General features: G+C 33.4%; 1 protein-coding gene across 7 annotated transcripts in view; it reads right to left on the reverse strand.

Annotated features, from left to right (window-relative positions):
* The window catches only part of LOC140439224 (WD repeat-containing protein 47), a 234,780-nt gene that overhangs the window by 131,510 nt on the left and 75,487 nt on the right, over nucleotides 1-27,783 (reverse strand). The window contains exon 1 of one of the 7 annotated variants that reach the window (XM_072529013.1): nucleotides 7,290-7,520. The exons of 4 other annotated variants lie outside the window; for them this stretch is intronic. The gene's annotated coding sequence lies outside the window, so the exon portion shown is untranslated. Of the gene's footprint in view, nucleotides 1-7,260; nucleotides 7,521-27,783 lie in introns of those variants that run through there. 2 more of the 7 variants (XM_072529011.1, XM_072529012.1) reach the window with 2 other exon arrangements.

Here is a 27,783-nt window from a genome sequence, read left to right on the forward strand (position 1 = left end):
ATTAAAAATTAAATTAAACAATTCTCTTCTCCTATTCTGTATGTACATCTTAGTAGATGTGTAGTGATTACGAATGATTATGTTCTTCCAGCGTTCTTCTTTATTTTTTTACGCTGGCTATCCTTCTTACTCTCGTTTCTCGCATCCTAATTTCGAGCGTTTTCTGTCGAAGCAATTTCAGTTTTTAAGTCTCTGTTTTTTAAATATATACTTGCACCATCAGAAAGTAGACATTTCAACAAACAAAAAGCACACCGACTTTTTGAAAAAAGCAAATATTTTGACGAGATTTTTCGAATGAAAAACATAAAAAGGTGAGGTTTAAAAAAATTTAGTGAAACAATTTTTTTTGTGGACGATAAAAATAAAAAGCCGAAAACTCAGTTATCTGAATTTTTCGCATATATTTTGAGGTTATGGGAAAAGTGAAAATACAAAAGTTGTAGATATTTTTAACTTTTTTCCATTGGACTTGATCAACCGTTTTTTACCCTTAAAAACTCACAAGCTTTTTCGATCTCAGATCGCCCGTAAATTATTGTTCCTTTAATTTTTGTTATATTTTCTTCCTTTTACAATTATTGTTCTATCCTGTTACTTTGTTTTGGTCTCAAAAATTTTCGGCCCTAGCCTAAAATTTATGGAATATTATGTTTTTAATAGTAATAAACTAATAAACAGAATTATTCTAAAGAAAAAGTCTGAAAACTTAGTAATAATAACTAAAATACATATATTAAACGGTGATTTTAATCTGATATCTATAAAATTTAGTTTATACAAAATCAAGATACTAAAAATGAAATAATATAATTGTTTTTTAACTGTATCACACTTTTAATAAAAATATTAGTAAGTAAAGCAATAAAAATACTGTTTTACTTTATTACTAACCATAAAAATAGTATAAAGTAAAGATTTATCGTAAAAAAGATAAATTTCCCGCCCCTAAAGACCTCCTTATGGTCACAACTGCTATATGGCCTAGAATCTTGGACTCTGAAAGCCCAATCCGTAAAAAAATATAGACGTATTCTAAAAAGGCCTTGCACTGCAAATGTCTCAAACAAAGAAGTGTTAAGACGAATTGGACATGGCAGGAAGCTTATGAACGCAATTAAAATAAGAAAAACATCGTATCTGGGCCACATACTTCGAAACGATAAATACTCTCTTCTGTACGTCATCATGCGAGGAAGAGTAGAGGGAAGAAAAGGCTTGGGAAGAAAGAATAAATCTTGACTGAGGAATATCAGAGATTGGACTAACCTCAGTGTTGACCAGATATTTCATGTTGCAAGAGATAGCGAAGCGTTTAAAGAAGTGATCGCCAACCTTCGTTAGAAGAAGGCAAAATAAGAAGAAAAACCTATACTGTTGTACCGAGATGAGTCGTGGACTCTCACATACGCTACCTGCAAGAGAATTGATGCTTTCGAAATGTGGCTTTATCGTCGAATCCTAACGATAACTTATACCGTTACTAATCAGGACGTTTTATTAAGAATACAACTGTTAAACACAATAAAAACAGCCAAAATCAAATACCTCGACACATCATGAGGAACAGCGAAAGATATGGATTGCTGCAACTAATTTTACAGGGAAAAGTAGAAGGAAAATGAGACTCAGGAAGACGAAGGATTTCCTGGCTGAAGAATCTACGTACGTGGTTCAACACAACAATTACAAATCTTTTCAGAGTAGCAGTTTGCAAAGTACAGATTGCCATGATGGTCGCCAACATCCGGATAGGCACTACAAAAAGAAGAAAAAGGGTCCCCAGAAAACATAGATCGAAGCCATTCTATATGCATTGGACACGAAAAAAAATTGTGCTTTTCAAGGGTAAACTGTAGATGTATTGTCGGAATATATGGTTATTCCTGACAACGTCCAAATAGCTTCCAGTAAGCTTGGATTTGCCTGAATTCTTCAGCGAAGAGAAATCTTCTTACTTCTTGTTGCTTATTATAGAGACCGCTACTAGCGTACTTAGACAAGGTTTGTTATTATAAAGACCATATGGATGAAGAGCATTTCAGTTCGAGATGATAGAGGATGATAGAAGAATAGTCCAAAAGATAGAAAATCACCTCGGAAGAATCACAGAATACACTGAAAAATGAAAGATCAAAATCAATACCCAAAAGACGTAATTCATCATGTTCACTCAGGAGACAAGTCCACCAGTAGTAGAAATAATAATGGGATGAAACAGGATCCAATTAGAAGATTCAGTCAAGTACCTAGGAGTTCATCTCGACAGAAAACTCAACTTCACGAAGAACACCCAATAAATGAACGTAAAAGCAAAATTAAAAAACTAATACTTCCGTATATTTTTAGGTCCAGTCCACTAACGAGGGGGGAAATAAGGAAAATCCAGTTATACCAGGCCTACGTTAGACCGGTAATGATATAAACCAACTGGAAGAAACTGGAAGCTACAGAAACATCATGCTACAGGATCATTGATGGATCAACATGAGAAGAAAGAATAACAAATTCAATCATCAAAGAAAGGCTCCAGTATACACCACTGGGGGAAATGGCTGAGAAAAGGACAAGATCCTTCTTCTACCAAGCCACAAGAAGACTCCTTAAGACCAGAGACATCCTCGCCAAGAATCGGATCCAGAGGATGTTTAGATCAAAACACAGACTGATCGACCATATGATCAGGGTCTAGCCGGGTTGTTGCCGAAGACAGCCAATCAGGAAAGTAGGTACGATGCCGAAAACAAGTACCTACAGAAAAAGAAGCCAAGGAGTCCAGGACAGGAAAATTCAAGATACAAGAGGAAGCAGTCCAACCAGTAGGTGGTGCGGAAACGGGACGTCAAGAAAGAAGGCTACGATATCTTAATGACTACGTGAGGCTACGTGAAATGTTAATTATATTAAGAGTCTATTAATAAGCTCTTTTTCAATTTTTTATTTTTTTAGTTCGAGATACCACAAGTGTTTCTGATGAGAGTTGAAACCTCGAAACACGTGTAGAACAAAAACAGAGTATTGGAAATGGTCATTTAAAAATGAAGTTACTGCAAATAAAATGATATCTTCGTATGGCCAAATGATTGTAAAAAGTAACAGTTTTAAGTATTTAGGATAGGTACTTGTGATGTGTTGTGTAACAGAACGATTCCAATGAAACTGAAAGGAAAATTGTATAAAATTGCCGTAAGACCAGCTATGATATACGTAAATTAATGTTAGACAGTTAAAAAAAATGAGCAACATGTATCTGGCTGAAATGAAATTACTTAGGCGGATGAGTAGAGTGAAAAAAATGCATTAAATTAAGAATGTTTACAGGGAAGTCTAGCGTGGCTCTAATTGAGCCAAAATGGGAGTGCAAAGATCATTCGGGGATGTTCAACGTCAAAATATTAGTCACCGGTATAAATAATTGCCGATTTGCAAGTTTCTGAAAGGAATAGAAGAGGACAAAGCATACCTGCAGGAGATTCTTAGACAAAGACAAGACATATCGGCAAAGGGGATTTATATTGGTATAACATATAAGACTATTAAAAAAATATTCGATTACAATTCAAGAAGCCAGAGGGATGTAGAAAGACCTCGAAAAAGGTGGTCATAATACCCTTGTGAAGACAGAACAGACAAACCCTAATCTCTGTAGAGAAGAAGAAGAATAACAACAAAAAAGCCTATGCCATTTCAAACTTTTATAGAAAAATGTGGGAGCAACTAAGATTTAAGACAGAAATGTCTTTGAAGACTTAAAAAATTGTGTACTTAATTTTCTTCTAAATATAACAAAAACTAGTTTTTGATTTAAACTGAAAAGTTTCAAATTTTTGATGTTACAGACACAGCGGAGTTATATGTACAACAATATTAAGAAGACAGTGCAGATTAATTATGGACATTATTAGGAAACCAAAAAAGCAATGAATAGGAAAAAATATAAAAGAAACTAACTTTATATGCATAAAGGAAATTTGGAGGGAACTCGACATAAATATACATAACTGAAGTAATTAGAACAATCAGTTTTACATACTTAGTGAAAATGGAGAGCCTGACTAGCTGTAACATAATCCGTAGAGCAGCTGATGAATTATATATTCGGTTGCCCTATGCTCCATTGAGAGAAAATGATTAATAGTATTACTATTATTACAAAAAATAATTACTATTTTAATGGGAATAAGCCACAATTGAAGGTTAAAGTAAGTTTATTGACGTTTCAATTTCCACTTCGGAAATCGTTCTCAAAATACAAACATTAATAAATTAAACCAATTTTGTTTTTTGTTACTTGATGAAAAATTCTTCTAATAATTTAATTTTATCTGACTCATTCAATCATTCATATTGACAATTCGGACATATATTATACATTTTAAAGTAGACGACTTTAAAATGATATTGCCAATATTGCTGAGTTGCGTTCCTTGGACGACTTAATTGTATTATTATATGCAGAATAACTGAATTATATAAACAAAATTTCCACAAAGCATTCGACTCAGTAGAACTCGACAGTGTTATAGTAGCACTAAACGAGAGCCACATTGATAGCCGATATTCGAGGCTAATATGTAATATATATAAAAATGCGACAAGCTCGATACAACTACACGCTAACAGCAACCAAATAAAAATCCAAAGAGGTATCCGACAAGGTGATACGTTGTGACCTAAATTTTTCATATCGGCTCTAGAAAAAGCGATCAAAACCCTCGAATGGGGTGACAAAGGAATAAATGTGGACGGAGAAATGCTACGCCACCTAAGCTACGCAGACGATATAGTCCTGATTGCAGACGATTTGGGACAAATAAAGAAAATGTTTCAAGAACTTAGTACAGCCTGTCATAAAATAGGTTTAAAAATGAATACAACAAAAACAAAATATATGACGAACTTAGTACCAAGTAAACACCTTGAAATACAAAATGAAGAAATAGAACTGGTAGACAAATATATATATCTGGGTCACGAAATTAAGATAAGTAAGGACAATCAAACAACCGAAGTATCCAGAAGAATAATACAAGGATGGGCAGCATACGGAGCTCTTAGGAACGTTTTTAAGAGTGACATTCCAACTAATATGAAGAAAAAAGTTTTCGAATAATGCGTGCTACCGGTGATGACCTATGGTGCAGAAACATTATCGCTCACAAAGAAAAACGCACAAAAACTAAGAGTAGCGCAGAGAAGAATGGAGCGATCAAAGATAGGGGCCACTCTGCGAGACAGGATTAGAAGCGAAGATCTACGAGCTAAGACCAAAGTCATAGACGTCATTGAAAGAAGCTGTAACTTAAAATGGAAATGGGTTGGACACGTTGCCAGAATGAAGGACGGAAGATGGACTCGCAAACTCGTTGAATGGAGACCAAGAGCCGATAAACGTAGCAGAAGAAGACCACCGACACGATGGCAAGACGACTTACGAAAGACAACAAAAAACTGGATACAGCAAGCACAAGATAGAACACTTTGGAGACAAACAGGGGAGGCCTATGTCCAGCAGTGGATTGAGAGAGGCTGATGATGATAAACAAAATTTTGGTCTAGCAATGGGCTCTAGTTTATCTCCATTGTTAGCCGATATATTTATGGAAGATTTTTAAATAAATATTATTTCTAAACAAAATTTAAAACCCACAGTATGGTGGAGATATGTAAATGATATATTTTTAATATGGCCTCATGGATCAGAGTTGTTGGACACATTCCTGAATGATATAAACGATAAAGAAGAGACAATAACATTTACCATGGAAAAGGAATATAATAACACACTACCTTTCCTGGATGTTTTAATCTCTAAGAACGATACTGGATATGAGACTCAGGTCACAATATTAATATTAAAAAGGGAATCATCACATCCTTATACGATAGAGCCAAAATTGTTTGTTCTAACGAAAATTCGTTCTTGGAGGAGAAACATTTGTTAACATCTGTTTTATTAAAAAAGATTATCCTTTATCGTTTATAAATAAGGAATTTTCAACAATCGACCGAATAGAACAGAACAACTTAGAACGAAATCCTATAGCATACACAAGGAATAATACGATGAAAATAACAATACCATACATAAAAGGATTATCAGAAAAACTTTAAAAGGATAGGGAATAAATTCAACATTTCAACAACATTCAAAACAACAAACACATTGTGATATATTTTGTCTAAAACTAAACCTAACAATGAACAAGAGAGGACAAAGAATTGTATTTATAAAATACCTTGTGAATGCGATTTTGCAGTTTTATTTAGGGGAAACAGCAAAGCCATTAAAATGTTAGAATAAGTGAACATCAATCTTATATTAAAAATAGAGAATTTAATACATCTACAATAAGTAAACACGCATGGGATAATGAACATAGGGTTCAATGGAATGATTTAAATATAGTCATAAAAGAAACGGATGGTAAAAAGAGGCAAATCAAAAAAGCGGCTCTAATTATGCTAAATGAGACAAATTGTGTCGCAAATTCCTCGGCGGAATGCAGTAGGTTCTGGTTACCCATATTAAAAGAGTGAGTTAATAAAAGTAAAATACCAGTATTAGTAAGTAAGTAACATGTCGAGGATACATCTTTTATGTTTTTTAAATAACTATAAAATCAGAATTTGGTGTTTACTGAGAGTAAACTAAATGTAAGACCAAATACTTACCATGTCGGGATAGTATTATGAGGTTTTTTCCTCATGATTTACTATGGAATCACTAACAGGAGAATTTTACTGTCATCATGGCATGTAGTTGTCTCTTTAAAGACGAATTACATGCTATGATTTTTTTCTGACGGATATTCTCAAGTTCAAGTTGATTTGATGTAATCAAATGAACTATCTTACAATAAAGTCGACTCAGGAACGCAACTCAAAAATATTGGCTACTTTAAAATGTATAATATATGTCTGAATTGTCAATATAAATGAGTCAGATAAAATAAAATTATTAGAAGAATTTTTCACTAAGTAACGAAAAACAAAATTTGTTTAATTTAATGTTCGTATTTTGAGAAAAATTTCCGAAGTGGAAATTAAAACGTCAATAAACTTACTTTAACCTTCAATAATTGTGGCTTATTCCCATTAAAATAGTAATTACTTTAAAATGCCACAAGATATTAGCTTCAGAACAATAATATTACAAAAAATGTAATATTTATTGATGAATGCTGACAATTACCGAAATAAGTATTATAAATATCTGTACCAATTTAGAATAACAGTAGATTTTAGTAATTTATTTACTTGGAATAATAAAACAACTACCAGTCGACCTCAACTATTTTTCACTTAACATCTCACATAAGCCCAACTAAATCACCACATTAGAAACACTGATCACACTACACAGACTTGTCGCATCCAATAAATTACAATAATAATAACCGCATCAATTAAAACGCATCTGAATAAAAAAAAACAAACGCACGACGAGCAGGAAAACAGTTTTCCACGCCACACGCCCACGCTCAGGTACTAACAAAGAAAAACTGAAAACGCAACTGATATATCAATCTTAAAGGAATTAACCAGCAAAATGACGTTCACACGATTAGCATATTATAGTAAGAGTTGGTTATCAGCGAACCGAGATTAGGTTTTAGTATGTGATTAGAGTTAATAACAATGCCGCCGGTCATAAGGCTCCGTGGTGGTACCGCATGCAACCTCAAGTCGCGACATTTTACAGCATACCATTTGAATGGGTTTAATAATAATTCTAATTAATTAATAATGTAATCGATCTTATCTTTTACGAATATTAATAGCTTCATTAAAACAAACTGATTTGTTTCAATAAGTACAGCTATTTATTTTTTATCTATAAATTTTCCTTCCTTCCTCCATGTTTCTTGAATGACATTAATTTTCTTGCAGGCATTTGATTATTTTTGTTAACCCTCGTAAGCCGGTGCGGGGTGCAGTTGCACCACAGTCTTTCTTTTTCTCACTATTTTTTTTTTTAATTTTTTTTAATTTTTGTCTATTTTTTTAATCGCATTAAATTCTGGTTAAATTAAATACTGGTGTATACCAGTACAAAGGGGAGTCAGACAGGGTGACTCATTAAGCACACTTCTATTTAATATAATAATGGACAAACTAATACAAGCAGTACCTAAAGGTCATGGTTACAGAATGGAGAACAAAGAAATCCAAATATTACCAAATCAATCAAATCAAATCAAATTCTTTATTTTCTTTCTGACAAACATAGTTTGTATAGAATTAGTCATAAATATACATTGCTAAAAACTAAACACTAAACTAGACTAAACAAGAGATGGAATGAATTTAAAAGCTAAATGAAATACAGCTGTCTAAGATCTAAAAAATTCTTCCACTGTATAAAACACTTTTTCACATAAAAATTGCCTAAGATTCATCTTAAATACATTTATTGAACTGGTGGACTTTACAATTGTGGGCAAATGATTAAACACCTGTAGCCCGTATACCCTGGGCGATTTAAATTTAATGTTACCTTTTGAAAATGGTATTTAAAGTTTATTACAATATCTAGTATTTAAATTATGCATATCACCACTCGTTTTAAACTTATGTCAGTTATTGAAAATAAAAACACATAATTCAAAAATGTATAGACACGCCAATGTTAAAATTTTATATTTTTTAAAATATTCTCTATAACTAGTTAATCGGGAGACACCAGCGACAACGCAATATTTTCTTTTGTACGACGAAAATACCATTTGCATAACCAAACGTACCCCAAAAACATATCCCGTATCTTAGCCTGGACTCCACGAGTGCATAATAAATCATAATTAGCTGATTTTCGGTCAAAACATATTTTATATTTCTAATTAGATAGTTAATGGAACTCAACTTCGAAACAACCGCTCCACAATGCAACTCCAATCCAAACTTTTGTCAATTGTTATTCCCAAAAACTTGCCTGACGACACCGTAGCTATTTGCATGTTGTTAAAAATAAGCTGAAATTTTTCCAGGTATTTTTGTTTATTGTGAAAATGTATAACTTGTGTTTTTTCTGTATTAAGATGCAACGAGTTATCGCAAAACCAAGAATATAAACATGAAAGAAAATCATTACACTGATGTTGTAGGATTACGTTGGATTTGTTAGATAGAATAATTGACGTATCATCCGCATATATAGTGAAATTTACCGCTCTGTCCACTTGTACGATGTCGTTAATGTTGACTACAAAGAGAACTGCTCCTATTACAGATTCTTGGGGAACACCCATATTTGTGGTAACAAGACTAGATCTACAACTGGTCACACAATCCTCGATCCTCATCTTCAGGCTTACATATTGTTGTCTATTGTTTAGAAATGACATAATCCACTGTAAAGAATTTTCTGTAATACCTATCTGTTTTAGTTTTTTAAATAATATTTCATGGTTGACACAGTCAAATGCCCTACTATGCTGATGCCTGCATCAATCAAACTGGTTAAATGAACATAAAATGCATGGAACATAAATGCCGTATTAGTAAATTTATTTTCTTGAAATCCATGTTGATTTATAGTTATGATATTATTGTTTTTTAGATAACAATTTAATCTCTTTAAATATCCATACTCAAATACCTTTAAAAATATACTGGGAATTGTTACAGGCCTATAATGGCTGACCAGTTTTGGATCTCCTTTTTTTTTAAATGGGAACTACTTTGCCTGTCTTTAAGTAATTAGGAAAATCCCATTGCAAAAAGACAAATTGGTGAGATAAGTTAAAGGATTGATTATAAAAGGTAAAACCTTTTTCACCAAAAATGCAAGTATCTCGTCAAAACCACTAGAGGATTTGTTTTTTTTTTTCAAGTTTACTATGCAGGAGTTCGATCAGTTCCTGCCCAGTAAATGGGTACAACTGAAAGAAATTTTCATGATCTGTAATAATTGACTGACTGTCTTTGTCTACTGTCATTTAAAAATGTGTTAAAAGTGCATGCTACCTCTTGGGGATCTGTTATTATATTATTGTCATCATACATTAAACAAGTATTAGCATTGTTATTAGCACTTTTTGAAAAATCATTGACAATCTTCCACGTGATTTTATTGTTAATATTATGTTATGCAGACGACGCCGCATTAATTGCCGAGACAGAAGACGAGTTCCAAAGATTACACGGCGGAGACAAGACCTGACACATCTTAAACGAGACGACTACTAGAAACAACTGAGATGAAAATACTCCGACGAATATCAGGGAAAAGTGTGTTGGATAGGGAGAGAAGCAAAAACATAAGAAGATCATGCAATAATATAGAAGACATAAATCAATGGGTGATAAAACTGAAACAGGAGTGGAACGAACACATTAGTAGAATGGCAGAAGATAGGATAGTACGAATAGCACAAGATAAGTCACCAAATAGACGAAGAAGTATTGGCAAACCAAGAAAAAGATAGTACGATAATTTAAACAATTTAGGAGGCTAATATTGAAGAAGACACAGGCTTTAAAGCCTACATACAAGAAGAAAGAAGAAGAAGAAGCATTAAATTCAATTCTAAACGCATTCCACCTATTACAGCATTTAAAACTCATTGAGTTGTGACTGTGGGGTGCAAATGCACCGCACGATCTGTGAACGGAATATTTTGATAATAAAGTTCGTGAAGAAAAAGATGCCTATAAAGCTGAAATACTTCATTATAATAAAACAAAAGGAGCTGTTGACGTAGTGGACAAAATGGCACAACAATATACAACACAGCACCAAATACGCAGATGGCCCATGGTAATGTTTTATTACCTATTAGATATTTCAGCCATAAACGCTTCCAAAATTTGGAAAATAAAAAATTCAAATATCGATGGGAAACATTTGGATGCAAGACGAAGTTTTTTATTAGACTAGAAGGGAAATTGATGAAAGAAAATCTATAGATATCAAAACACAAATAATTGCACTCTCAGTTACGCCAAATGATGAAAATTGCATATCCTGAATTGGACGTTTCTGATGTTCCACCTGAAGCTAACATAGCTTCGGGAGAAGGTTGGTCTTACTTATGCCAAAGAAAAAAAGACTAATAGTCTCGGCATTCCTGTATTTTCGGTATAAACTTCGTTTGTGTTCTCACTCTGTGAAAAATTTCATATGTTTGTTTTGCAACGATAATTAATTTTTTTTTAATGAAGAAATAAGTACTCTTTTGGTAAAATTATGTTTCGTAGTATAACAAGTCCTAATTATCTTTCAAATTAATTTCACCGACGTTTACATAAAAAAAAATGGATAATATACGGATGGGGTTCAAATGCACCTCGCACAGTCGTTTACGTAATAATGTAGGCACCGTCTTACGAGGGTTAATATTTAGAAATTAGCGTGTCGAACCTAGTAGGACTATGGCTTGACTGACCATTCTACTATATCCCTTTTTGTCCATTGCGTTCATCCTCCAATTTGTGACATCCATTTAGACCATCTTCTATATCCATTTTCCACCTTGTTCTGGGTCGAATCCTTCTCTGACGTTCTCCCATTGTACTTGACAGTAGTATTTTCTGTAGTCTACCCTCTGGCATCCTCTATATGTGTCCTAGCCATCTTAATTGTTCGGTTCTTATTATTCCTAATATGCTGATATAACTCTGATTTAAATTTATACTCAATTATTAAAAAATAAATGAACATTCAAATACACTTTAGTTTTATTCCAATGTCATTTCTCTCTTATCTTAGAACATATCTACATAAATAGTAGCTCTGTTTGTCATGATCAGTTATCAGTTCATGAACTGGGCCGGATATATGGCAAGAAGTCAAGAAAGCTGGAGTTGAAAGGTGATTGGATAGAGTTAACGATGTGGAGAAAGAAAAAACGTAGGAAGATCGCAACAAAGATCGTACAACGATTTAAAAAGAACAGTGGGACTAAATAAAAACACCGGCTAGCCCAGAATAGAGAAAACTAGAGAACAATGAGAGACAGATATCTAAAAGAGCGAAAACGGTTGAAGAAGAAGAAGATAACATTTAAAAGTCCGCGATATTATAGCTCTTTTTGGAGCCATAAAACAAATAAACGACTTAACTAGGCTATTTATAAATTGTAGTCAGAACCAGAGTTTGTTTTTTTTATATTCTTTTAAGACTGAAATATTTTCAATGAGCCTTAACAAACAAATAAAACCACAATGATAACTTCAGTTTCTAAGTAAGTCGATTAGGAAATAAAGATATGATCAACTAGAATTTTTTTAAGAATAATTACAATTTCCTAAAAAATTAAACGATCTTCTAATTCGGATCTAAGCTGCGGTTTGCATGAAGACAAAGAGGTAATAAATCTACATCAAGGACTTAGTACACATTAATCACAGTCTAGTATATGAAACAAAATAGGAGTGGCGCTACAGAGTGGTTTTAATCACCGTTGTTATCATCAACAACAAAAGTTATTGAAATTTTAAAATAATTTGACTGTGTATTATGTTATTGGACAAAAAGTAATAAGAATTAAAATAACGGAACTTGCTTTGACGAAGTTCTCTTTTATTATTACTTTCTGTATAAAAAATATTTTGGAACCAGGAAAAGCACATTTACTTCAATAACTGGTCAGTAAAAGTTACTGGGCAAAAAGTAATGAGAACAAAGCCAATTTTTTTTTGGCGAGCACTTACAAAAATTCTTCCAACCATATCCAGCTGAAAATAACTTGTGACATTGAAAGTAAAGTAAAAGCATTTTTGCAAACCCAATATCAACTGGAAGTACTTATTCAAAATGTTACCGTTAACCAAGTCACAAGATCCATACATACGTTGATTCCAAAAAAATCTGCAGGAAATGACTTAATTAGTACGAAAATTCTGTAAGATATTTCGTATAAGGGACTGAGGAGTTTGACACAAATATACAATGCTGTGTTTAAGGACGGGGTACTTTCCGCTTTGACAGGAAAACCTGCTCATCAAACAACATCCTACAGACCTATAAGCCTACTCCCTGCTATGGCAAAGTTACTAGAAAAATTACTTGTATAGAAAATAGAATAAATACTCAAAGCAAATCAATTAATTCCTAACCATCAATTACGATTTAGAGAAAAATATGCATCCATCGAACAAGTCCACCAAATTTAAAAAAAAAATAGAAATCCTTTGAAGATCAAGAATACTGCTCTGCTGCCCTTATAGACATCGCCCAAGCTTTCGACACAGTTCGGCACGATGGACTATTAGCTTACCAAACAACATTTTCCTTATCCTCAAATCCTATCTTCAAAATAGACACTTACAAGTAATAAATGAAGCCAAAACCACAATTCTACACCCAATAAGATCTGGCGTGCCTTAGGCGCGCTGAGGCACGTAGTACTTGGTCCGAAACCCTATACTATCTACACAGTTAATCTTCCCAGTAGCAAAAATATAATCATTACTTCTAAAATCTTGCAGACTCACTTGGATGTTATTTCCTCTTGGCTGAAAACCTGGCGAATTAAAGCAAATGATATTAAATCTATCCATGTAACATCCTACGAATGCGTGTCCAACTTTGGCATTAAATGGTCAGTTCTTGCGACACAAAGAAGATGCAAAATATCTAGGACTACGTCTGGACCGACGATGAACTTGGAGAAAACATATATTTGCTAAGAGAAAGCAACTGGACTTAAGACGCAGCAAATTGTACTGGCTGTTAGGCCAATTTAGGCTGTAAATCACAATTACCAGTTACCAACAAAATGCTAATTAACAAAGTTGTCCTAAAACCGCTATGGAGCTACGGAATTCAATTGTGGGGGACGGTATCTTACTCAAATATCGAAATCCTACAAAGACTAGAGCCCGAAGTACTTAGGAGTATCGTAAACGCTCCATAGTACGTAACTAACAGTGTTTTTTAAGTAAAAGGCAACTGTGACTGGACTGTTTTCCTAAATGTTTTGCACAATTTATAGACTTCAAATTAAATGGGATGTAAAAAAAAACTGAAGTAAGACGAACTACGCGTGTTCGCTAAATATCCTATAAAAAAGTTGTAAACTTCATGACCCATTTTTGGATGAATGGGGTACGTCAACAGAAATGTCGAATTTGGGACGATACCAATCCACATGAGATCCAAGAGCGTCCAACGCATCCCAAAAAAGTCACTGTTTAGCGTAGAATTTGGGCTGATCATCGGTCCATATTTATTTGAGAACAACGTTCGCCAGGCCATCACAGCCAACGGTGAGCGCCATAGGACGGGCTATATGCCACATTGGACATTCTACGCGAGCGATTTTAAGGCATTGTTATCTCACGGAGAGGTGACGTGAACTCCACCGATTTCGTGCGATTTGACCACAAAATACAGCTGCCCTTAAAGCCAATATAACCCATAAACTAGTACTCTCACTCTTTAAAAAATTTGACGCGTTTTACTTATAGAGGAATGTATAGGAGATCCTTTTTCAAACAAAACAACATGCTAATTATTAAAATACTTCACTTAAAAAAAGAGGTATTTACATCGTATCAGCTTCCGAAGTTTATTAATAAATTTGTGACAATTTAGGAAACACTAAGTAATTATATTCATTAAATTAATTTGCAGCCGAATCAACCAACTAATATTTACCAATTGAATATTCGGATTTTTCTCGGCACAGCGTCCCAGTAATAATCCATATGGCACCGAAACGACACATTTGAAGAACTAGACGACAACTACTGATCAAAGTGAACGTCGAGGAATAATTTTTGTTTAATAATTTCCCCGATAACTAATAACTTATCTGTATGTGCAAAAACAGGTATCGAGATTGCATGGACTACAACTACATAATTACGAATTATATAAATATATAACCGGTGCTTTCAAACAGTTAAGATTTATATCGACTTCACGTTTAACTTTTAGATTCTAAGAAAAGTATAATTGTTTGGACTGAAATAACCGAAGAAGTGGGTAATGAATATAACGATTTGTGTAAGAAGTAAGACAAAAAAAAAACAAAAGCTAAGTGTTTAAAGAATTACGAAACAATTTAAAGTATTCATTATATCGTACACAAAAGTGACAGCAACGTTGTTGTATTATTTATTTATTTTGTTTTTGATGCCTCAATATACTATTTATCATTTTTCAACCCTTTTTGACTTATTTAATCCTTTATAAAGTATCCCCCACGACAGATGCTAGGTATCTCACTCAAAGACCATAAAACCAATGAAGACATTCGTAATAGAACAAAAGTAAAAGATGCGTCGAACAGGCAGCTAAACTGAAATGGAAATGGGCTAGACATAACGAACGTCTTAAGGATGGAAGATGGAATAAAGAAACTGGGAAATGGCGACCATATGAAGCCAAAAGACCACGAGGAAGACCGCAAATGCGCTGGAGCGAAGATATTAAAAGAACTGCACGACCAATGTGGAAACATTTCACAAACAACAGAGATGAATGGCGAGAATTAGGAGAGGCCTATATTCGGCAATCCGAATAGAGAGAAGGGCTTGTCCAATAGAGAGCAATCCGAATAGAGAGAGAAGTATCCCCATGTAATATAGGATTGGAAAAAAATATTTAATGACCTTTTATGACATTTATTGTAGTGAATTGGCATATTTTATTGTATTTAACTAAAATATTTCTTTTCCACTTTGTTTAGCCCTTATCACTCATTCTTTATCACAAAAAATAAATAAAAAAAATCGTTCAATGGTATATTTATACAAAAATTTGAAAAATGTGGAAGGAAAATTATAATAAAAATGTTTTGTCACGTATTTAATTGAAAGTAAAATATTTTATTTTACATGTAAATGAAAAAACGAAATCGGTCAATATACCTACCTACACAATATAATTTGATTAAAAATCATCGTCATCATCAATATCAGTGTTTTCGTTTTCTTCCTCTTCGAGATCTAATTAATTCTATTCTATTAATGGAGTACAGTTTTGACCAGCAAATTCACCGCAAGTGGTGTGGCAATACAGCGCAACTTTACGGCAACCACATGATGCGCCACATCCTTTTTGTAATTGCAAAATATCATTTTCAGAAGTTCTTCGGGTGAGGGATTGTTTTGCAAAGATCCCTCTACGATAGTCCATCCCTAATCAGTTGGACTATATATGGTAGTATTTTTTTCAACGATAGTTTGAAAAACAAAGATAACACGTGCTCTTTGTTTAGATCATGGAAACATACTGGGTTCGGCTTCTCCAAGCGCGAGATAAAACAACCTGTAGGATGTTGCTTCTCAACATATAAATTCGTATACACGCAATATATATATTCACCAATAAACCAAAATCGACTTGATAGGAATTTAAAAAAAAAAGGTGTTCCGTTTTTGGACTATATCTCAGTTAATGTTTAAGAAAGCAGGTTGGTTAATTGCTCATTTTGTAAGGAATTTTATGACCTATAAGCATTTAAAAGGTAATTTTATAGCCTTTTATTTTAAAAGGGTGTCGTTTAAAGAGTTCTAAAATAGCACCATTCACATGCGAATGCGAATTTTGAAAAGTCATATACAGTTTTTTTTTTGATAAAATGAAAAATATTTGAGGTAGCATCGTAACTTAAGCATGTGTTGAGCAATGAAAGCACAAATATGTATAGGGTAGATTTTGTTTGCCGAGTTTATACCCTAGCTACTGTTAGAATTTCAAAGAAATCGATGTGTCTTCAACGAAATTGGAGAAGAAAACCTTTAATGCCTCTAGAGTTTCTGCAGGTCGAGTCGCTTCCATTCTGTGGCTATTTTTGAATGAAGAGATGACGCTCTTTTCCATGAGTCTGGAATTTCGTATCTCTGTCAGCCCATAGGGGCTGTTCAAGTATTATGTAAGCACTATAGGGGTCTTTGTTTTGCTTATTGTTGATGACTTGGGGTGGGGAGTCTGTCATATTCCAGTCAATTTAGCTCTACGCTTAAATGCTTCACTCAAAGATTTCCTGCATATACCCTACAATTATTTTAGTCTCATGGACGGTAAAATTGAACATGCAAAACGTGTGGTCGTTATTATCAATTCACTAAATCTGACATCGAAAAGATCCATAAAAAAGTTAACACGAACAATGAAATGACAGTTATTCCTATAAAAGTCGCTGCTCGTCGTGCTAATGAACTGATGTGCATTATTCAAAATTTAGAGCACCACGATATTGAATGGCTCGATGAGAACGACATAGACATTCCAAAAGTGAGAATGAAAGACGGATGAAAGTGAGAAGACATACAACATTGTGCAGCAAACATTAATACGTATACCAAAAATTTAAAAGAAGTTTGTTTTATTCGTAATATTACTTAAACTTAAATTTATGCATGTACCTAACTCTATATTGAATACCGCGTCAATAAAGTTTGTTTAATTGAATATTATTGAATTATATAAATTCCTATATCCTAAATATATTTTCATATTTCTAGAAATATAACTGCTGCTCATGAATCAATAAAAAAACAGAATACATTAAAAGAAAAACTAACCATTGAGCAGCCTCATATTAAAAAGTTGGAGAAGTCGGAAGTTCAGCATATTTTTTTTCTTTATAATTTTTCTTTGTTAATTTTTTTTATGGCTTGAACCGTAGTTTGTGTGGCTAGTTACATTTGATATACAAGATTATTACTGCGAATTTGTGTTGTGCAGTGTGTTTGTAAATCAAGTCAATGTCATTGCCTTTACAAATAAATCACTTATTATATGCAAACGACGACTATACCTCGAGCAAGTACCGATTCGATGAACATGCTAATTTTTCCTTTTTTAATAAAAAAAATTCTCGTCCAGACCGGATTCACATACGCATACGCAACCCTTCAGTTTTCAATCTATAAGTTAACGGGATTTTCGTTCAGCTAAAGACACATTTTCATGTACGATAAATTGAAATAGCTTAATAAGGAACAACATTTTTGAAAATTCCTTGTACAAACAAATCAGCACACTATACAGCCTTTAAAATAGCTAGTATAATTTTTTTTCAATTTTATTTAATGTTTAAATGTTAACTGCGAAACATATACAAGTAATCATTAAGTAGTTATGCAAATCTTGTTAGATTAAATAAAACATTGTTAAAAGTACTAAAAAATGTATTTGCTTTTTAATTATAGTAATTTGTCGACGCAACAAATTAAAGCTTTGTTTATATCCAATCATTAAATATTAAAACTACTCAGAAGCGAGTTTAATCAACCAACATAAAATAATTTATAAATAAAAGACAAAAAATTTAAAGTTTTAAATACACACAATTTTTTTATCGCAATTTCGAGGCAAAATATATTCGCAAGTGAGCGAAGAAGTTTAAAGAACGAAACATGAGGACAGTAAAAGAAAAACACTGCAATATCTCGGATATATAATGCGTGATTCTAACCTAACAACGTAGTCTGGTGTGTTCAAAAACAAAAGTAAAATTCTTTTAACAAACTGGACTTGGATTTCATTGTCATAATACATAATACTGAAACCATGCTGGATGAAAGCAGACAAATGAGAAGCGATAAGAATGCAGACAGTCACATTTTAAGAGAACTGAATAAAACTTTTTCGAAGGCAATCAAGAGAGATTTAAGAAAATTTAAAACAGATGATATTAAACGTACTACACAGGAAAATAACAGCCTAAAAGTTCTACGTAGAAAGCTAACGAATGGAAAATGCGAAATTCATAAATTAAGAAACAAGCAAAATGAAATAATATCACTTAGAGACGAGTTAATACAGATCGTCGAAGAGTTTTACGAGAAATTATATGGAAGTAGACGAGAAGATCAAACAGGAATACAAACAGCCATTTGAAAGAAGATCATGAATCAATGTTCCGAACTAATGCCAGAGATAAAGGTAGATGAGATTCGACAAGCGTTAAGAAAAATGAAAAATAACGAAGCTCCAGGAGAGGATGGAATTGTAATAGAGGCTATCGTAAATGGAGGAGATATGTTCTTAAATAAATTAAGGAAACTGTTTAATATATGTCTGCAGCAAAGATAGGTGCCCAAAGAATGGAATAATACTATAACCATCTTTTTGCATAAAGAAGGAGATAGAACGGACCTAGAAAATTATAGACCTATTAGCCTGTTGAACCACATATACAAGCTCTTCACTAGGTTAGTGACATCAAGATTGGAGAATTAGATTTCTACCAACCGAGAGAGCAGGCAGGATTTCGATCAAATTATGGTACCAATGATCACCTCCATACAGTAAAGACACTCATTGAAAAATCTATAGGATACAACAAACCTCTTGTCCTCATTTTCATAGATTTTCATAAAGCGTTCGAGACGATCGAAATATACAGCTTTATACAGCACTGAATGACAGCAGGATTGACCATAGGAGGTATAGTGAACTTATGACTGTTAAGATATACGATAAAACCGACCAATAACAATAAAACGTGGGATAAGGCAAGGAGATACATTGTCACCGAAATTATTCATAACGGCATTAGAGTAGGACTTTAAGATGGTCAATTGGGACCACAGAGGAGTAACAATAGACGGCGAAAAACTTAACCATCTCCGTTTCGCAGATGACATTGTCCTTACCACAGATAATTTAGAAGCCACAGATATGTTAAATGAATTGGACTTTGCATGTACGAAGGTGGACCTCAGAATGAACTTGACCAAAATTAAGTTTAGGACAAATATGGTCATGAAATAAGAATCGGCAGAGATAACCAAACATGCGAAATTTACAGACGAATTACTTTAGCGTGGGCAGCCTTTGGAAAACTGCGAGTCACACTTATTGCCAACATACCAATTGGCCTCAAAAGAAAAGTATTTGACCAATGCGTATTTCCGGCCATGACCTATGGGGAGAAAACTATGACTCTAACCAAGACTACGGCTTCGATGGCACAGAGAAGAATGGAATAGTCTATGCTGGGAGTGACATTGCGGGACCGAATTAGAAACGAAGATCTACTAAGAAGGACGAGCATTTCTGATGTTGTGGAACCCATAACGGAACTGTGCAGGCCATGTAGCGACAATGCATGACTCACGATGGACAAGCAAAATTACAAATTGGAGTAGACAACCGTAGTAGAGGAAGACCACCTACATGTTGGGCTGACGACATCAGGCGTATCACCACAAATTGGCAACAAAGAGCACAAAATCGTAAAGAATGGAGGAGTTTAAGGGAGACCTATGTCCAGCAGTAGACGTGATAAATGAGGGCTGGATGATGATGATGATGTCATAATACCAGAGATCTCAAACTGATATACAATTAGCAGCAATACTTAAACTAGGAATTCAAAAAGATGAACTTAGGAGGTCTAAGAACGGATTTCACTTCTTATAAGAAGTGGTAAGGCAGAAGCGATGGCAAGTTTTGCTTTTGACGTTATTGAGACTCATATCTCGAAATAGACTAGAAGAGTTGAAGACAACACCGAGATAGGTGAAATTATTAATGACATCGATTGGATGATTTTTATACAAACATTTTGAACATAAATACTTCTGTCCCTGCTTGGAAAAACGCATAGTTTTAGTTTTCTGTGTATTTACTTCTAGTTTATTTAAGTTAGTATAACTATGCAAAATATTGTATTTTGGTCCTTTACTGTTTGTGATCTATATCAATGATCTTCATGGTCTAGTGGCTAATACTACTTCCAGCATAACAAATTATGCAGATGATACAAACATTTTAGTCAGGTAAAGACATGTCTGTTCTAAGCGTTAATGCTAGTTTAGAGTTCCAGAAAGCTAAAGACTGGTTTTCTATGAATAGGTTGGTTTTAAATCAAAATAAAACAGATCTTCTTTTGTTTAAGACAAATTATGCACATTCAGATATGCCAAACAGTATTGTTGTAAATAATGACACTTTAAATATTAGCAGCAGTACCAAATTTTTAGGATTATATATTGACAGTTTTTTATGTTGGGATAAACATGTTGACCAGTTATGTATGTCTTTGAGTAAAGTGATTTACAGCTTTAGAGTTCTAAAAAAATACATGAATAGTAACTCATTAAAAACAGTGTATCATGCTAATTTTGAAGCAAAATTTAGATATGGTCTAATAAATTTTGGCCACAGTAGGGACATAAATAATGTATTTCTGGTTCAGAAAAAAATAATCAGAGTTATGTTTGACTTAAAAAGTAGGGAATCATGTAGAGGGCATTTTAGGAGTAATAATATTTTAACAGTTTACGCTGTATTTATTCAAGAATGCTTACTGTTTCTATATAAGAATAAAATACTCTTTAGGAACTTTGAGCCCAATAGTATAGTAAATACCAGGTTATATAATTACACAATTCCAATACACAGGTTAAGTATAACAGAAAAAAACGGTCTTTATTGCTGCATCAAATTGATTAATAAACTGCCTGAACCTATTAAAAGAGAGGAAAGATTAAGTTTGTATAAACATCAAATATTTAAATTACTGGTAGCTCTTAAGCCATATTCTGTGGAGGACTATTTGTATATGTAACGGTTAGGAATAAGTAAATAATATTTTCGTTTGTGACACTGTTTTTTTTTAAATAATTTTATGTTCACGGAATGTATATTATTTTCTAAAAGTAAAGATATTGTTATGTTATGTTATTGAGTTTATTTCTGACATCTATTTCTGAGTCTGCGAGGATAACAATGTCATATGCATACAACATAAATAGTTCAGTATTTCTTAATGCGACAGCCTTTATCTTTGAAGTAATACTCTATATAGGACAGAAACATTCAGAATAAAAGTGGGCTTAATACTTCTCAGTGGAAATATCCTGATTCGACGAAAAATGGCGATGTCTAAGAGCCATTAGTCCGGACACGTGTATCGACATTCGCGTAAAAATTCTTCAATAAACCGATAACACGTGAACTGACTCCAAAACTATACAATTTATGCCAGAGTAAAGAGTGGTTAACTTTATCAAATGCGCACTTAAAGTCAATGAATATGCAAAAACATTACGTTTTAGATTCGGCGCTGTATTTGTATAGCGGAGGAGAGACATCGTCAGTGCATATTCTATTCGGCCGAAATCCTGACTGACATTCTGGAAGTATAGAAAATTGCTCGCACCATGTCATAAGACTGTTATATAAAATGTGCAAAAACACTTTATTAACACTTTATTAACGCAATGCCTCGAGTTATTAGGGTCTTCCTTTGGTTCTTTTCTTATTTATCATTGTTGTGATTGTATTACCCAAGGATGAAGGAACTTGCTTTTCGTCAAGTATTTTATTAAAAAGCGAAGTTAGGTATAAGATCCAGTTGTTAAGAAGATGTTTTAAGAATTCTTAAGGGACCTCGTCGGAACCAGGAGATTTGTTGCATTTGATACTGCTGAGAACTGTGTACTTCCTCGCAAGTAATTGAGATTTCGAAATAGGGGTGATTCGCGTCAAAGAAACATATATTTTCTCTGATAATGCCAAGTATCCTTTTGATCGTGGTTCAAAACGTCCCTAGAAAGGTTTGTTATAATTTGTCTATCATGCAATTTTTTCTTTCTCTTCAGTAAATGGTATTCCTTTTTTTTTTGGAAGAGACATATGAATTGAAATACTCCGAGGAAAAAGAATTTTGTTTGCAGATTTGTATTCTGTATTTCACATTTTTTTTTTAATTTGATACATTCATGGTCACACCAAGGCTGTTGTATTCGGTTATTATTATTACTACTATTTTTACTTTCAACCACCTATTCTTACCTCTGGTTTTACCTAAGATACTCATTTTATTCAGGCTGAGGGCTCAGTAGACCTGAGGCCTGTAGATATTTAAAAATACCTAGATGTTAATCACCTTCTGCATGATAGTCAAGACACTCTACCATCCGAGCTATCCGGCCCTTATATCCATCAGATAAACATAATTTATTTTAACCTCCCTATTAATCTTCAAATTTTCAAATTGATGCGATTCTCGTCACAAAAGTTCTGCAACTCAAACCTAATTTAAAACAATAATAAATAACAAACCACCTTGAATACCACCGATATGAAATCGGCAGTTAGTTTCGACAAATAAGTTCATTCTGTATAATGAGATTATATCAACGTTTGCTATTACGTAGGAATCGGTTTTCCTTTCATCTTTATATAAGGAAACTGTGTAATGCGCAGAAAAATTATAATGAATTACAATGCGTGGGAATGTTCTTTGTTTTTCTTTTGAATGATATCGTACTAAATCAGTAAATAATGAATATTTAATTAGATTTTATATTTATATAGATTCTATGATTCGAAAATGAATACATAGGCGTTTTCAATATTATAACACACTTTCGTTATCCTATTTCTTCCCATATTTTTATATTTTTCAGATGTTAGAATTCAGCTTTATTATTTGTTTTATTTTTTCATTTCTTTATTTGTTTTTATCATTTCTCATTTCAAACTCCGCCTGGGCATTGTGAGTGCGACTAGGTGGATTGAGTAGCCCACAGCCGCTCCCAACCCCAAACAAGGCTGAAAGAACCGACAGAAAGCCTCAGCACCCGACGGATCCCACGATGATGAAAATGACGAAACATGCAAAGACAAAGAACACAAGAAGGAGAAATAAGCCTACAATCATCAACAAGAAAGATCGAAAGAAAATATCGACTAACAATAAATAAAAAATTTGTTTCAATTTAATTTATCTCTATATATAATTCAGTCGTTCTGGAATTTTATCCGCGCCGCTCGAATACCTTGGAATTATTTCGAAAGCGGTCCTCTGTCGGTCCGGAATCTCGCGCCGTCCATGATCATCTACTTTAATGAGTATCTTCTATATAGTCGTTATTATAATAATAATTGAACGCTGTACTAATATTCGATCTTAGGCAAAGCCATAAACATTTAGAGTATGCCTTCTCCTTCGAAGATCTGAAGTGTTCCTCTTTCGAATATTTGTAAGAAATGAATTAAATCTTTATACAGGCTGGGAAAATAAAAATGCTACAATTGCATTATTCCATTTTGTAAGGCCTATACTTTGGTTTAGACATAGATTAAATATTCCAGCAGTTCATCGCTTCGTACTTTAACAGATTCTATTTCTATTTGGTCGCCTCCCGGAGCCTCGCTGTTTTTCATTTCCTCTATCGTTATGTTAGGCATTTATTCGGTCAGAAGTTGGTTTATTACTTTGAGTTCTCTAATATGTGATTTGTCCCCTTCTGTTAACTGACATTTATACACTTCTTTACAGAAACTTTCTTTTATCTATAGTGCTATTATCTTCTTCTTTTATCTATAATGCGTCACCTTTCTGCTCCCCTTTCTTGGTTTTCCTTTCTTTAACGAACTTTTTCGTTTTTCACTCAGTATCTTTTTTTCTGTGTTTGTGTTTGACATAGTATTAGTATTGTTTTTGTTATTAGCCCTTCTGTGACTGCATTAATTACGGTTTCAACGTCCGTCGAAAGACGAGTGGTTGGGGGCCCGATTTATAGCTTCCACATAATCATTTGTGTTTTCTGGTTTACTCCAGTTCATTATTTTTGCTTATATTTTTTATATTAAGAGTAAAAAGAACGATTTAGAGGAAACTCGTGATTGTCATATTATTATCCATCTCAGCATCATATTCCAATTTTCGATTCTGCTGTATGATCTATTATTAAGCCAGCAAAGTAGCATACAATAACACACTATAAAAATTTCTCGGGAATACTCGTTAAATATTCCTTTCTAAGCAGATACTAATGGAACATCCCGTATAATAATAATCAAATATACAAAAACTTTAATCTAAGTAATCTTAATACTACATATATACATTTTCACAGAAAAATTGTTTTGTAGAAATCACAGGACTAGTACACGCATAACCTTGAAATTGCGGCTAATTATGTATGTCAATGTTAACGAATTCTTTCAAGAGGTAATGGCAAGGTGAAAACCGCTCATTTGTATGATATAAAGAAAAACTCTCGAAACTTCGAGAAAAACTATATAAATACACTTGGACTTGGACTTGTGGACTTGACCATTAGCCGATAAAATACAATTTGTGTTTTTTTTATGATTAAATCAACAAATATAGGTTTTTGTATATCTTTCAGCTGTTAAAGTATTATGGATATTGAACGTCCATTTCCGAATCCGTTTTGCTGTACTTGATTATAGTCTTTAGTCTGTTGTTTAGGAACTTTTGTGTAGGTTTTATATGAGGTATTTAGTAGAGTAATGCCTTTAGAGATTCAAGTCACTTATATTGTCCTTTTTGAAGCTAGATATAACTTACGCTGTTTTCCATGGGTGTATCTCTGCCAGCACAGATTGAAAAGGTTTAGGAGACTTAATTGGAGAAAATGTTTACATACTTTATTAATTGTACGTTTATCCCATCAATTACTGCAGCATTTCAATAATTTATATTAATGAAAAGTAAATATAAAAACTCTTCATCTTCCTCTTTATAAGCAATTCTGTTTGTTCACTGGAGGAATAAAACCTCTATGGAAAGTTGTCACTCCATCTTTTGCGCGGTAGTCCAATACTTCTTTTGCCGATTGGTGACTTATCTCTTGCTATTTTGACGACATAGGTCAACTCCATTCTGCTTATGTGGTTATTCCATTCTGTTTTTCTATTTTGTGCCCACCCATTTATGCACTGTACGTTACATTTTCTTCTAATGTCTTCTCTTTCGATCTCTCAGCGTATTTCCTGTAATGCTTCTCAGCACTCTCATCTCTGCCGTTTCCAGTAGCCTTTGCGTTGTGGCTGTGTCGGGCCTTATTTCTGAGGCAAATGTCTGAGTAAATTATTGGTCTTACACTGGCTTTATAAATTCTTGACTTTATCTCAGTGTTAATGTGCCAATTTCGCCATATAGTGTTATTAAGGCATCCTGTCAGTCTATTTGCTTTTTGTACTTGATCTCTTACTTCTTTGTCCAGGTCTCCATAGCTAGACAGTGTAATTCCCAGGTATTTTATTCCCATTACTTGTTCAATACTGATGCCATCAATTTCTATTTTACATCTGGTTGGTTCTTTGCTTACTACTATTGTTATGTTACTCTTATGTTAAATCTGTGGACCAGTCTTTCAGACTATCTTCATATTCAACAGAGTATTTTTATTTCTTTGTTTCCCATTCTATCCTCTTCCATTGTTAACACTTTTGATGATTTCATCCATGATCAAATTAAAAAGCACGGATCTCAATGAATCCCTTCGTCTTATTCCGCTGCCTATTTCTATAGGTTCTGTAAGTTGTCCATCTAGTCTGACTTCCATTTTGTTGTTTTGGTAGATGTTTTCGATAGTTTTTATAATATTTAGGGTTTTATAATAGTTAGACAAATGAAAATAATATTAAAGAAGCCTCTATAAAAATTGTAGAATAAAAGATCAATCAATAACTATATCTGGGACTAATATGACCATAAGGATAACTTTGGAAGAGCTAAAATATAGGAATCAGTGGCACATGACAATTTGGAAAATCCAGATGAAGAAAATTATGAGTACATATATAAAAAATTGTCTCCTAAATATTAGAAGCTTTCCCTCATCTGTGAAACACATAACTACATTTCGCGACAACTGTGGAGGCCAAAGTAAGATTCATCTGACAGTCAAATTTTGGCACTACATTGTCAGAAATACTAATATTCAAACAGATCATCGCTTTTTTATAAGTGGCCATTCTTATAATGAGTGTGACCAAGACTTTGGTTTGATAGAGTTAAAAAACAAAAGAACCAAAAAGGACCTGTATGTACCTTAACATTGGACGGAGCAGGTAACTTCTACAAGTAGAAAGTTCTTTACAGTACAGGGAAAATGACGATTTTTTAGACTTTCAAACACTTGCGTCATACTTCAAGAAGAGCGTAAGTGGTGTCCAGAGTATGCAATGGTTAACATTTTCAACAGAACAAACCTTTAACCCTGTTTTATAAGAAAACAGCTGGAGGTAGCATAGAAGAATTTAGAGAGCTATCTATAAAACCCACTCGAGCTGCCAAAAACTCTGCCCTTCTGCCAGATCTCTTGCCAGTACCGATTGACAAAAGGCCTCTCATTAAGGAAGCTAAATATTCAAGTCTTCAATAGTTATCCAACTACGTACCTCTAAGTACAATTTTTCATAAATATGTGACATGATGGTCAATAAACTGGAGAACTAGCAAACTTAGAAGAACCAGAAGTCGAAAATTATGATTTGGATCACCATTTCACCATTACAAATAATTCACTCCATCCAAATCTGTTTACAATGCATCCATAAATAGGCGTATATATTCATTCAATATTCATAAAAGAAAGTACCTACTGATCAATAAGAAAAAAACTCGTGGTAAAGAATATTTTTGCATTTTTTGCCTCTCATTAAAATGATGGTAATTGGATACTCTAATTTCAAAGACAAAATTAAGATCAAGCCACCATATCCGTTTTAGTAAAATTTAAAGTCAAACGATTTATATTGATCTATGCTATTTACTGGACAAATATTTTCATTTATGATTCACTTTAATTGTTTCATTGTGAGTTCGCCGAGTTTCAGAATTTCTAACTGAAACCTACTAGGTATGAAACCGCTGTACACATGTGTTTTGTGTGTTGCCTATAGTCTAAAACCAAATTCGTGATTGTGTTTATTTACGACATATTTACAAGCCAATAATTGCGAAACAGGTAAAGTTAAACTGCCAAAAGAATTTATTTATCGCCAATTGACAACAAAAGCCATAGTTATGATTAGATTATTCGCATTTTGAGAACTATTTCTAGACTTCATAAGTCGAAAAGTCTATAATATACTTAAATTTTAAA

The sequence above is a fragment of the Diabrotica undecimpunctata genome, chromosome 4 (genome assembly GCF_040954645.1).
Source record: "Diabrotica undecimpunctata isolate CICGRU chromosome 4, icDiaUnde3, whole genome shotgun sequence".
NCBI classification, from domain to species: domain Eukaryota; kingdom Metazoa; phylum Arthropoda; class Insecta; order Coleoptera; family Chrysomelidae; genus Diabrotica; species Diabrotica undecimpunctata.